The sequence below is a fragment of the Scyliorhinus canicula genome, chromosome 17, assembly GCF_902713615.1.
Source record: "Scyliorhinus canicula chromosome 17, sScyCan1.1, whole genome shotgun sequence".
Classification (NCBI taxonomy): Eukaryota; Metazoa; Chordata; class Chondrichthyes; order Carcharhiniformes; family Scyliorhinidae; genus Scyliorhinus; species Scyliorhinus canicula.
In genome coordinates, this window is record NC_052162.1 from 64,359,461 (window position 1) to 64,372,908 (window position 13,448).

Sequence of the window (13,448 nt, forward strand, 5' to 3'; positions counted from 1 at the left end):
TGCGTTCACTAACTCAACAATTCTGTCTATTAGTTCTGAATGTGAAAAATCACTGTTTACCCTTTTCTCTGCATCTACTGACAAAGTGGTCTATAGATTCTGTAGGTTGTTGTTGAAATGACATGAACACTAGTCAATGAATATGGAAATTTAATCTGATTCTGAACCAGTCTCCCAATGTAATTCATTTCTTTTAGGATCCTTCAGCTCTTCAGTTGTTAATCCTTATGTGTTAAGCCTGTGTAGAGCTTCATTCCCAATTGCTTGGCAAATTTTTATGGCTTATTTTTCTGGTTCAGGCACACCTGATTCAAGAAACTATGGACTGGGTGGTCTGATATTGAGGCTATGTCCCCAAGCCGACTTATGAACGGTAGTGTTTTACAACAGAGAAAATGGCGTCAAACGGCCACCGATCCTCCGTTTGGCTGGTGGCAAGCATCAAGGCAGTGTAGAGAACCCAGTTCTAGCTGCTGATACGGCCCAGAGATTTGTCGGGTCTGTGTCCACGCATGCGCACAGCGATGGCCTACAGCGGCCATGCCGTGCAACATGGTGGTGGCTGCTCGCAGACCCGGCCTGCAAAATAGTGCCCCCTCTTTGGCTGGCTCATGTACCTTGGACCATCCCCCAACACTGCCCCCAGCCCCTGGCAAAGTCCCCCCTGCCCGCGGATCGGCCCTTCTCCAACTGTGGTGTCCCTGGTCCACAGCCGCCGAGCCAAGGTGAGACCATGAGAGATCCATGCCTTCGGGAACTCGGCCAGTCAGGGGTGGGGCATCTGGGGATGTTGCCTGAGGCCGTCGATACGATGTGCGCCTTACTCAGAGAGTACTCTGCTTTGGAGGGGACAGATTCCTCAGAATTCCCCCCCCCCTCCCCGCAAATGACAGTCACATGAGAGTTTCTGAACTCCAATCCCATAAACATGCTTTCAAATAATAATGCTTTGCCTTTGCAGTTTGCATTCTGAAGTCCAGTCCAGGTTTCAATTGTAAACATAATGATGTGGAACATGTTTTGGGGCTTGGCCAGAGAGAGGTACAGCTAGCAGAAAGCATTTGGAACTTGTTACAATAGTTTCCATAACAGATGGGAAGCAATAAAATAACGTGATTGCTCATCGTCTATCCTGCACTGCTCATATTTCTAAGAAATTATTTATCTGTGATCATGGATTCCCTGATTTGCTCTGAAACTTCATGTAATACTTTAATTCTTAATTCTGTCGGGTTTTAAACAAGACGTAAAACAAGCTAACACCAGCAGTTGGGGCTGAATCGTTGACAATCTGTTGGGATTGCCCCTCACCCGTTGGAATCCTGACTACGATGTTTACAATATCTCTCAATTATTTTTACGATTAAAGCAGGTTTTTGTGTTTTTGGGGGGGGTGGGGAATAATCATGCATTCCACTGAATATTTAGAAATACATTTCAACATTACAAACCATTTTTGTGCTACGTCTTCATAGTCTTTCCTGTGTTGGATAAATCTGTCACTAGTGACTGGTTCTCGTAAATGTCCACAACAGGCATCACACTGGTCGGCTTTAAATTCCCTCATGGGAATCGCCAGTGTGTTGGGAGTGTAATCAGATGCAGGCACGGGCTGCCACTGGATCAAGTGTCAACAGGTGTAGAGGAACAGATAATGTAGCCGTGTGGTTAAAATGGATCTGCCTTGTGAATTTCAGCAGGTACCCAATGCTGGTGCTCTATTTGGAGTGTGTCCGTAGAAATAACTTTGATGAGTTTTTTTTCTTTTTTTAAAAAGAAATTTAGAGTACCCAATTATTTTTTTCTCCAATTAAGGGGCAATTTAGTGTGGCCAATCCACCTAACCTGCAAATCTTTGGGTGGTGGGGGAGAATGTGCAAACTCCACAAGGACAGTGACCCAGGGCCGGGATTCGAATCCGGGTCCTCAGCGCTGCAGTCCCAGTGCTAACCACTGTGCCACATCCTGCCCTCTTGATGAGTTTTTTCAGCTCAGAATCAATCATAGCATATTTCTAATTGGGTCAATATTGATATCATCCTAAATACTATCAAGTTACGTGATGGGCACTCACTAGTTAAACACAGAGGTGACAATATTGAGCATTTAGTGGAATGCAGCTGAAGGATTGATGTGAACAGTGGTTTTAATAATCTTACAACAGAGCCTGCCTGCGACAAGATGAACTGGCAGCAGGCTCACGACTGCAGAGCTTTATACTTCTGGTTAGTGGGAGGAGCCATGGGCGGAGCCAAGGGTGGAGCCCAGTACAAACTCCTCATCTCCCCCTATGGGCAGAGCCGCGCAACGGCTCGTATACAGAGCCCACAAGGACACAATACATATAATAGAACACAGTTTATAATTCACCACATTCACCCCCTGTAAAAAATCAAGTCCGGCGGGGGTGATGGGTCTACAAATTGAGCCGGTCCGGCAGCCGAGTCATCCTTTGGGATCGGCGAAGCACCGGGGTTGCAGCCTCTTCGGGTGGCTGGGTGGTGACGGTCGGTGAGGGTACGATAGTGGACTCCGGGGGTGATTCGGTCCGAGCTTCGTACCCGACTGGTTCGACGGGCGACGGGGAGCGCAGGAAACGTATAGGCGCGGGGGCGTGGAGCACGGGCCGTGAACCTGTAGGTGCGGGGGCGCAGAGAGAGGGTTATGTGGGGTGTAGTGTGAGGGGTGCCTCGGCGGCCGTGGCGGTGGAGTTGGATCCTGCAGGCTCCAGGTCCCGGAGGGAATCAGTGTCCTGACGGCCGTCAGGGTATTCGATGAAAGCGTAATGGGGGTTGGAGTGGAGTAGGAGCACTCTTTCAACGAGTGGGTCAGTTTTATGTGCCCGGACGTGCTTCCGGAGGAGAACTGGGCCTGGTGTCTTCAACCATGCTGGGAGCGAAGCCCCCGTGGTAGTGCCCCTAGAAAAAACAAATAGCCGCTCGTGAGGGGTCTGGTTGGTGGCCGTACATAGGAGGGACCTAATAGCATGGAGTGCGTCGAGGAGGACATCCTGCCAATGGGAGGTCGGGAGATTCCTGGACCGGAGGATCAATAGGACGGTCTTCCAGACCGTCGCGTTCTCCCTCTCCACCTACCCGTTCCCCCTGGGGCTGTAGCTGGTAGTCCTGCTCGAGGCGATGCCCTTGTCGAGCAGGTACTGACGCAGCTCGACGCTCATAAAGGACGAACCCCTGTCGCTGTGTATGTAGCTGAGGAACCCGAACAGGGTGAAGATACTGTGCAGAGCTCTGATGAGTGTGTGGTAGGTCATATCGGGGCACGGGACAGCAAAGGGGAAGCAGGATAACTCGTCGATGACGTTCAGGAAGTACACATTCCCATTGGTTGAGGGGAGTGGCCCTTTGAAATCGATGCTCAGGCGGGATGCCTTTACCAGGTGGGCCCTGTCTGGTCTCTAGAAGTGCAGTTTGCACTCCGCGCAGATCGGACAATCCCTGGTGATGGCTTTTACCTCCTCGATGGAGAAAGGCAGACTTTGGGCTTTGATGTAGTGGGCGAGCCGGGTGACTTGTGGATAGCTTTCAGGCGGTCGTCTTACGCGCTGGCGCACGTGACGCCGGACAGGGCATCTGAGGGCTCGTTGAGCTTCCCCGGTCGATACATAATATCGTACTTGTAGGTGGAGAGTTCGATCCTCCACCGCAGGATTTTATCATTTTTAATTTTGCCCCTTTGTGAGTTGTCAAACATGAAGGCAACCGATCGCATGCGCGGTGGCCGTCTTTCTCCTCAGCCGCCCGGCAAGGAGTGGCGGCTTGATCTTGCCAGGCGGCGGAGGGGAAAGAGTGTGTCCGTTTTGGACGCTGGCCCGACGATCAGTGGGCACCAATCTTTCAACGAGTGGGTCAGTTTTGTGTGCCCGGACGTGCTTCCGGAGGAGAACTGGGCCTGGTGTCTTCAACCATGCTGGGAGCACAGTCGTGGTGCTCCCGTCCCAATCGGGCCCCTAGATGCCCTAAACGGGCATCTGGCGCCGGTTTCACGAATGCAGCGACCAGGTGTGTTTGCCGCCGTCGTGAAACGGGCGTGGAGGGCCGACCGCTCTTCCCATCGGGCTTGGAGAATTTTTCCGAGGCGGGGGGGGGGGGGGAATCGCAGGGGGGCGTAAAAAATGTCGGGGGGCCCTCCCGCAATTCTCCCAGGCCGCGTGGGGAGCGGAGAATCGCGCCCGAAAAGCCTTTAAAAGCGAGCGGAGGACAACTAAAAACAATAAAGGGGGAGAAGATGAAATATGAGTGCAAGCTAGCTAGAAATATAAAAGAAGATAGGAAGAGTATTTTTCAATATAAAAAAGATAAGATACAAAAATAGACATTGCACCACTGGAAAATGTGGCTGGAGAAGTAATAATAGGAAATAAAGAAATGGCAGAGGAACTGAATAGTTACGTTTCTTCAGTCTTCATGGTGGAAGACACCAGTGGGATGCCAGAGCTCCAGGAGATTCAGGGGGCACAGATGAGTGCAGTGGCCATCACTAAGGAGAAGGTTCTGGGGAAACTAAAGGTGAATAAATCACCTGGACCGAATGGCCTACACCCCAGGGTTCTAAAAGAGATAGCTGATGAGATTGTGGAAACATTGGTGATGATCTTTCAGGAATCACTGGTGGCAGGGAGAGTCCCAGAGGACTGGAAAGTGGCTAATATAACACTGCTGTTTAAGAAGGGAGGGAGGCAGAAGACAGGAAATTATTGGTCGGTTAGCCTGACTTTGGTCATTGGTAAGGTTTTAGAGCCCATTATTAAAGATGAGTTTGCGAGGCACTTGGAAGTGCATGATAAAATAGGGCTGAGTCAGCACGGCTTCAGCAAGGGGAGGTCATGTCTGATGAATCTGTTAGAGTTCTTTGAGGAGGTAACAAGGAAGTTAGACAAAGGAGAACCAGTGGATGTGATTTATTTAGATTTCCAGAAGGCCTTTGATAAGGTGCCGCATGGGAGACTGTTAAATAAGTTAAGAGCCCATGGCGTATTGGGTAAGATCCTGGCTTGGATAGAGGATTGGCTGACTGGCAGAAGGCAGAGAGTGGGAATAAAGGGGTCTTTTTCAGGATGGCAGCCGGTGAGTAGTGGTGTGCCTCAGTGGTCAGTGCTGGGACCACAACTTTTCACAATATACATTAATGATCTGGAAAGGGCAGCACGGTGGCACAATGGTTAGCATTGCTGCCTACGGCGCTGAGGACCCGGGTTCAAATCCCGGCCCTGGGTCACTGTCTGTGTGGAGTTTGCACATTCTCCCCGTGTCTGCGTGGGTTTCACCCCCACAACCCACAGATGTGCAGGATAGGCGGATTGGCCACACTAAATTGCCCCTTAATTGGAAAAAATAATTGGGTACTCTAAAATTAAAATTTTTTTTTTAAAATAAATATAAATTAATGATCTGGAAGACGGAACTGAATTCATGGTTGCTAAATTTGCCGATGATACACAGATCTGTAGAGGGGCAGGTAGTATTGATGAAACAGGGGGCTGCAGAAGGACTTTGACAGGCTTGGAGAGTGGGCAAAGAAGTGGCAGATGGAATATGATGTGGAAAAGTGTGAGGTTATGCACTTTGGAAGGAAGAATGGTGGCATAGCCTATTTTCTAAATGGGGGAATGCTTAGGAAATCAGAAGCACAAAGGGACTTGGGAGTCCTTGTTCAAGATTCTCTTAAGGTTAATGTGCAAGTTCAGTCGGCAGTTAGGAAAGCAAATACAATGTTAACATTCATGTTGAGTCATTGCTGGAGGAGGTGCTGATGACAAGGGGACTGGAGAAGGGGTAATGTCAGCGGTGTACGGAGGTATTTTGGAAGAGGATAAGGCACCACTGGAAGGGATCAAAGCAAAGTGGGAGGAAGGCTTGGGAGAGGTTATAGAGGAGGTGGTCTGGTGTGAGGTGCTCCGGAGAGTAAATGCCTCCACCTCATGTGTGCAAGGTTGGGGCTGATACAGCTGAAGGTGGTATACAAAGCACACCTCACGAGGGAAAGGATGAGCCAATTCTTTGAAGGAGTAGATGTGTGAGAGCGTTGCCGGGGGGGAGGGGGGGTGGGGGTCGCTAATCACGTTCAGATGTTTTGGTCCTGTCCAAAGCTAGAGGATTACTGGAAGGAGGTTTTTAGGGTAATTTTCAAGATGGTGCATGGGAAACTGGACCCGGGTCCCCGGGAGGCCATATTTGGGGTGTCGGACCAGCCAGGGTTGGAAACGGGTGCGGAGGCAGATATCGTAGCCTTCACCTCGTTGATCGCCCAAAGGCAGATCCTGTTGGGATGGAGAGCAGCCTCTCCACCCTGTGCCCTGGCGTGGTGGGGGGACCTGTTGGAATTCTTGACTCTTGAGAAGGTTAAGTTTGAATTGAGGGGAAAGACGGAGGGGTTCTACAAGTCATGGGTATTATTCATTATGCACTTCCAAGAACTGGATAACATCGAACATTAGTTGGGGGGGATGGGTGGGAGGGTTGGGGGAGAGGGGGGCTGTGTGTATTAAGGGTGACTATGGGTAATCCCTGATTCCTTTTTGTCATTTGTTTATATAAACATGCGGGCTAATGTTTGGGGGTTGGTGGAAGGATGGGATTGTTGTTATTGATCTGGGATTGACATATTTGTTGCTGCTTATTGTTTATTGTTGGTGGGTGTAAATTTGGGAGAAAATGTGAAAAAAGGAGAATAAAAATATTTTAAAAAAACATTCATGTCGAGAGAGCTAGAATACAAGATCGGGGATGTACTTCTGAGGCTGTATATGGCTCTGGTCGGACTCATTTGGAGTATTGTCAGCAGTTTTGAGTCCCATATATAAGGAAGGATGTGATGGCCTTGGAAAGGGTCCAGAGGTTCACAAGAATGATCCCTGGAATGAAGAGCTTGTCGTATGAGGAACAGTTGAACACTCTGGGCGAAATTCTCCGCTCCCCACGCCGGGTGGGAGAATCGTGGGAGGGCCGGGCGACTCATGACACGCCCCCCTGGTGCCCCCCGCGATTCTCCCACCCCCCGCTCGGAAGAATCGCTGATTTTCGTGGCGACCGGCGATTCTCCGGCCCGGATGGGCCGAGCGGCCTGCCGTTCCTGACCAGTTCACGACGGCGGCAACCACACCTGGTCGCTGCCGTCGTGAACATTAGCGCCAAATGCTAGTTTGAAGCTTGTGGGGGGCGGAGAGGGAAGTGAGCACCACGGCCGTGCTCGGGAGGGGACTGGCCTGCGATCGGTGCCCACCGATCATCGGGCCGGCATCTCAAAGCGACGCACTCTTTCCCCTCCGCCGCCCCGCAAGATCAAGCTGCCACGTCTTGCGGGGCAGCGGAGGGGAAGACGGCAACCGCGCATGCGCGGCTTTGAGCCATCAGCCATCGTGTCGTCAGCCGCGCATGTGCGGGTTGGAGCCGGCCAACCTGCGCATGCGCAGCTGACGTCACATAGGCGCCGTCGTCGCATCATTCTCGGCGCGCTGCCTTGACGCCAGCGACAAGGCCCGGCGGCCGAGAGTTATGGAGCGACGCTCCTAGCCCCCCCGGGTGGGGGTGAATAAGGTGAGAGGAGCGGCCTCCGAGGCCGTTGTGAAACTCGGCCGAGTTCGCGACGGCCTTCCTGATTTATCGCGGGAGCGGAGAATTCCGCCCTCTGGGTCTGTATTCGTTGGAGTTAGAAGAATGAGGGAGGATCTTATTTAAACTTACAGGATACTGCAAGCCCTGGATAGAGTGGATAAGGAGAGGATGTTTCCACTTGTAGGAAAAACTAGAGCCAGAGGACACAATCTCAGACTAAAGGGACGATCCTTTAAAACAGAGATGAGGAGAATTTCTTCAGTCAGAGGGTGGTGAATCTGTGTAACTCTTTGCCGCAGAAGGCTGTGGAGGCCAAATCACCAAGTGTCTTTAACAGAGAGATGGATAGGTTCTTGATCAATAAGGGGATCAGGGGTTATGGGGAGAAGGCAGGAGAATGGCGATGTGAAACATATCAGCCATGATTGAATGGAGGAACAGACTCGATGGGCCGAGTGGCCTAATTCTGCTCCTATATCTTCTGGTCTTATAAGGAATTTGGTAAACACGTTGTGGGTTCATTTTAAATTCTACGTAATCTTGAGAAAATACACATGGGGCGAAATTCTCCGACCCCCAGCAGGGTCGGAGAATCGCCTGGGGGCGCCTAAAATCCCGCCCCCGCCGTGGCAGAGATTCTCCGCCACCCGGAAAGTGGCGGCGGCGGAATCTTGCCACTCCGATCGGAGAGGCCCTTGCGGTGATTCTCCGGCCCGGATGGGCCAAAGTCCCGCCGCTGGGAGGCCTCTCCCGCCGCCGAGGTTTAGACCACCTCTGGAACGGCGGGCTCAGCGGCGCGAGCAGGCCCCCGGGGTCCTGGGGGGGCGATCGAACCCCGGGGGGTGCCCCCACGGTGGCCTGGCCCGCGATCGGGGCCCCCCGATCAGACTCCGGGCCAGTGCCGTGGGTGCACTATTTCTCCTTCCGCGGCCGCCATGGCGGAAGCGGAAGAGAACCCCACATCGCGCATGCGCCGGCAGTGACGTCAGCAGCCAGCCTCGCTGCCGGGGGCGCCGGTTTTTTGCGCCGGTCTTCTGGTGGCAACCGCTCCGGCGCGGGGCTGGCCCCCAAAGGTGGGGAGAATTCCCCACCTTTGGGGAGGCGCGACCCCTGAGTGGTTGGCGCCACTCCCCTACTCCGGGACCCTCCGTCACGCCAGGTAGGAGAAAATGCCGCCCATGGACAGAAAGTTTGAAGATAGCAGAGCTGCAGAGCTATGTGAGTTTACTCTGCTTTAAACCAGAAATGAAACTAAAATTGAATCCCATGACAAACTTCCTTATAATGATGTCATGCTGCATTCCTTAGACATATTAAAACAATTACCATCCACTGTTTGGGAAATGTGTATGCATGTGAAAGGTGAGGGCAAGTTAGAGGCACTCCTCCATAATGGACTAGTCGAACAGAGACACAACATTCCCTCGACAGGTGTTAGCAAATAACACATTTTGGGGGGCAGTAGGGTTGCTACCATTTTGGGAGAAACTTAAAAAACTTTCCCTCAGATTCCTGCATTGATCCTGAAGGACAGGAGGTGAAAAATATTACATTCTCCCAGTTCTGAAAACATTTGGGGCGCGATTCTCCGCACTCACGCCGGTTCGGAGAATAGCGAGCCGCGCATATTTTCATGGCGACGGCGGTCCGACGCCCTCCCGCTATTCTCCGAACCCCACACAAACTACCCGTCGGCATTCCCGGCAAAGGCCTCGAAAGCCCCCCGACACGACCAGAATCGCAACTTATTGGCCCCCCGCTATTCTCCAGCCCGGATGGGCCAAAGTCCCGATGTCATCACGCAATGTTTTCACGCCGGCCAACACACCTGCTTTTCAAGTTCATCAACCAGTCGTGCTGGCTGACGAGAGCTTCGAGTAGGTGAGCGCACCGCTCAGCGCACTGCTGGAGTCTGGCCACAACGGGGAAGGCATCCCCGAGAACGGGAGGGGTTCCAGAGCGGGGGGGGGGGGGAGGGAGACGGAGGGGGGAGTGTGGGAGACGGAGGGGGGAGTGGGGGAGACTGAGGGAGACGGAGGGGGGAGTGGGGGAGTCAGAGAGACTGAGGGGGGTAGTGGGGGAGACTGAGGGGGGAGTGGGGGAGACGGAGGGGGAGTGGGGGAGACGGAGGAGGGAGACGGAGGGGGGGAGTGGGGGAGACTGAGGGGGGAGTGGGGGAGACGGAGGGGGGAGTGGGGGAGACAGAGGGGGGAGTGGGGGAGACGGAGGGGGGAGTGGGGGAGACTGAGGGGGGAGTGGGGGAAACGGAGGGTGGAGTGGGTGAGACGGAGTGGGGGGGGGTGGGAGGGGGGGTAGGGAGAGAGTGAGCGAGTGACCCGTCCAACCCCGATTACAAAATGTCTGCCACCATGCCATGGCGTGCTGGTCACGAGGACACGGCCGTTGGTTGCCCTGTGGCTTACGGCCACAGGCCACTGACGCACCGGTCAAGAGGACGTAGTTAACTGCCCGTTGGATGCAGAAAGTGACCTGGGGTTAGGCTGCCCGCGTGTCAGCAGCGCGACCAGGCCACCGGGCCACACAGGTATCCCGTGGCAGGCGGCTGCCGAGGTGTCGACTATTGTTCGTCTAACATGTCCCGTTTCTCTGCCCCCCACCACCCTTCTGTAGGTTAGCACAATGTTTGCGAACAGAACGGCTATGTTCTGCGCAGTGGTTGGGGCCACTGCACTGCATTTGGAGATGCAGCAGCATCCACAGCCACAACCCGCAGTGGATGCAGGGCCAGCTGCAGCAGCAGAGGGAAGGGCCGAGGAGTTGCCAGTCGTCGAGCAGCATGGGGGGGAGGAGGGGGAGGAGGAGAGAGTGAGGGTGCAGCCACAGCGCCAGAGGCGACGACTGTGTACCGTGTCCGGATCTCTTTCCTAACAATGACGGACATCACCTGCAGGAGGAGACTCCGGCTGAGTAGGCGGGCGGTGATACTTATCTGTCACCTCGTGGCGCACCTCGCCCCACGTGGATCGGGGGGAGGACACCCGATCCCGGTTGCCATCAAGGTGACGGTCGCTCTTAACTTCTATGCGACCGGCTCCTTCCAGTCTCCGAGTGGGGATCTCTCCGGGATCTCCCAGTCATCGGTCCACAGGTGCATCCGGGATGTGACCGTCGCCCTCTATGCCATCGCGGACCGCTACATCACCTTTCCCGGGGACCGAGCAACTCAAGACTCACGAGCTCGTGGATTTGCCAGCGTGGCCGGGATACCGATGGTGCAGGGGGCAATCGATTGTGTTCACGTCCCCATGCGCCCACCTGCAGGGGACAGGGAGGTGTTCACAAACAGGAGGGGGACATACTCCATGAATATCCAGGTGGTATGCGACCCCCACATGAGGATCATGCATGTCTGTGCAAGGTTCCCAGGGAGTGTGCATGACTCCTACATACTGGTGCAGTGTACATCCCTGCGATGGTTGAGGGACGCCCCCCCCCCCCCCCCCCCCCCCCCCCCCCGGCTGAGGGGCTGGTTGCTAGGCGACAGGGGTTGTCCGCTGAGGTCTTGGCTGATGACGCCTCACTTTGGGACAGAGGTGCGAGCGGGGAGGTGCCCCGTTGTGCCACCGACACCTGGCGCTGCCAGTCCTGGAGGCCTGCAACGGTATCCACCAGGATCCGAAGGTTTGCAGAGACGGAGTCCAGGGAGTTAAACATTCCCGCCAGGGACTGTGCGATCTCAACCTGTGAGTGCACGACGCCATCCAGCACATGTGTCAGGCGGTTGATGCTCTCCGTGACTGACTGCTAGGACTGTGCCATCGACTGCTGGGACTGTGCCATCGACTGCTGTGACTGTGCCATGGCGTGCTGCGACTGGGCCATGACCTGATGAGACTTGGCCAAGGCCCGCAGCGCGCCGGCAATGTCGTGTTGGCTCTGGCGCATTGCTGCCTGTGAGAGGGCAGCCCTGTCCAGGGCCGAGGATGACGCGTGCACATTAAGCCCAACGCCTTGCATAACCTGACCCATTGCCTCCACCATGGATGCCACCCGTGCGGTGTCGGCCTGGGTTGCTGCCATGAGCGGCACCACTCCCTGCTCGTGGACGCGGTTCGACTCCTCTAACAGCGTCTGCAGAGTCTGGAAGACAGCCCTCATCCCGTCATTGTGTCCCTGGGTTTCTTGATGCATCGGCAATGCAGGTGGGTTGAGAAAGTCCAGGAACTCGGAAAACGTCTGGGAGCCAGCTGCATGCTGGGCCTGGCCTGGCCTCCGCCAGTCCGGGCCCTCGGCTGCTCCGACCTCCACCTGCTGTACCTGCTCAGCTGTGATGTGCGACCCAGACTGTGACCCAGGAGCCTCATCACTAAATAGGCCAACCAGGGTGAGTGTCTCTGGGATGGTGGATGGTGTGGGAGATAGCTGTGCCGCAAGCTCGGGGTCGTCTTGTGTTGACGCCTCCTCTATGTCATCGGCCCGCTGAGAGGCCGCAGGGCGTTCGTGGGCCATTTCTCTCTCTTGCTCTCTCGCCACCCTCAGGGCGTCCTGCTCCACAGATGCGGTTGGGGAGGATGGGACACCCCGCCGATCGGGCACCCTCTGTTGTGCAGCCCTGGGTGAGGTGGGGGCAGATGCCTGTGTCCGCCTGGAGGCAGACGGCCCTGGTCGTTCGGCATCATGTCCTAGGGAAGAGAATGAAACAGGTTATTTAGATACGCTCGGCCGGGCGCTGGACGGTCCCAGTGGGCAGGGTGTGAAGGGACAGAGGATGGGGGAGGTGTCCCAGTGAGCAGGGTGTGAAGGGACAGAGGATGGGGGAGGTGTCCCAGTGAGGAGGGTGTGAAGGGACAGAGGATGGGGGAGGTGTCCCAGTGAGCAGAGTGTAAAGGGACAGAGGATGGGGGAGGCGTCCAAGTGGGCAGGATGTGTGAAGGGACAGAGGATAGGGGAGGTGTCCCAGTGAGCAGGGTGTGAAGGGACAGAGGATGGGGGAGGTGTCCCAGTGAGGAGGGTGTGAAGGGACAGAGGATGGGGGAGGTGTCCCAGTGAGCAGAGTGTAAAGGGACAGAGGATGGGGGAGGCGTCCAAGTGGGCAGGATGTGTGAAGGGACAGAGGATAGGGGAGGTGTCCCAGTGAGCAGGGTGTGAAGGGACAGAGGATGGGGGAGGTGTCCCAGTGAGCAGGGTGTGAAGGGACAGAGGATGGGGGAGGTGTCCCAGTGAGCAGAGCGTGAAGGAACAGAGGATGGGGGAGGTGTCCAAGTGGGCAGGATGTGTGAAGGGACAGAGGATAGGGGAGGGGGGGTGTTTGTCATACAGGGTTGTCTAACTTGTTGCAGCTCCGCCAACCTCGCATTGCGCGATCTCCCGGGTGGCAGATCCCCCAACAAGGTCCAGTGCCCTCTGCTCAAACGTGGTGAGGGGGTGCAGGATGTGCGAACCCCCTCCAGTCTTGTTCCGCTCACGAGTGTTGTGAGCGGTCTTGTCCTGTTGGGGGAGGGGGCATAGGTAGATCATTACAATACGGCAGGTATCAGCAGTCCGTTCAGATACTGGCACAGTTTGGGGGTCAAGTTGTAATAAGACCATTGCATCTCTCCACAGGGGCCAGAGCGCTGAGTCTGTGACTACTTTGTGAACCACCCTCAACTCACTCTGTCCCAATCCCCCTCCACCCCCCGTGCCGGGGGGGGGGGGGGGGGATTAAGTAAAGGGGGGAGGGATGGTTGTGACCCGGGGGCATCCTCTTGGCACTTACCCTGGCAGCCCTGGTGAGGTTGTGCATCTTCTTCCGACATTGCTCTGCAGAGCGAGGGGTCTGCCCCACAGCACTGACGGCAGCAGCCACCTCACGCCAGGCCTGGTGCACCGCGCTGGCAGGGTGGCGATGCCCTCTACGCGGGCAGATGATGCCCC

The 13,448-nt window shown here is 55.1% G+C and overlaps 1 long non-coding RNA gene across 1 annotated transcript in view; it reads right to left on the reverse strand.

The window, feature by feature from the left end:
- Positions 1–13,448, reverse strand: part of LOC119951686 — a 110,715-nt gene that overhangs the window by 70,491 nt on the left and 26,776 nt on the right. The gene's annotated exons all lie outside the window — the stretch shown is intronic.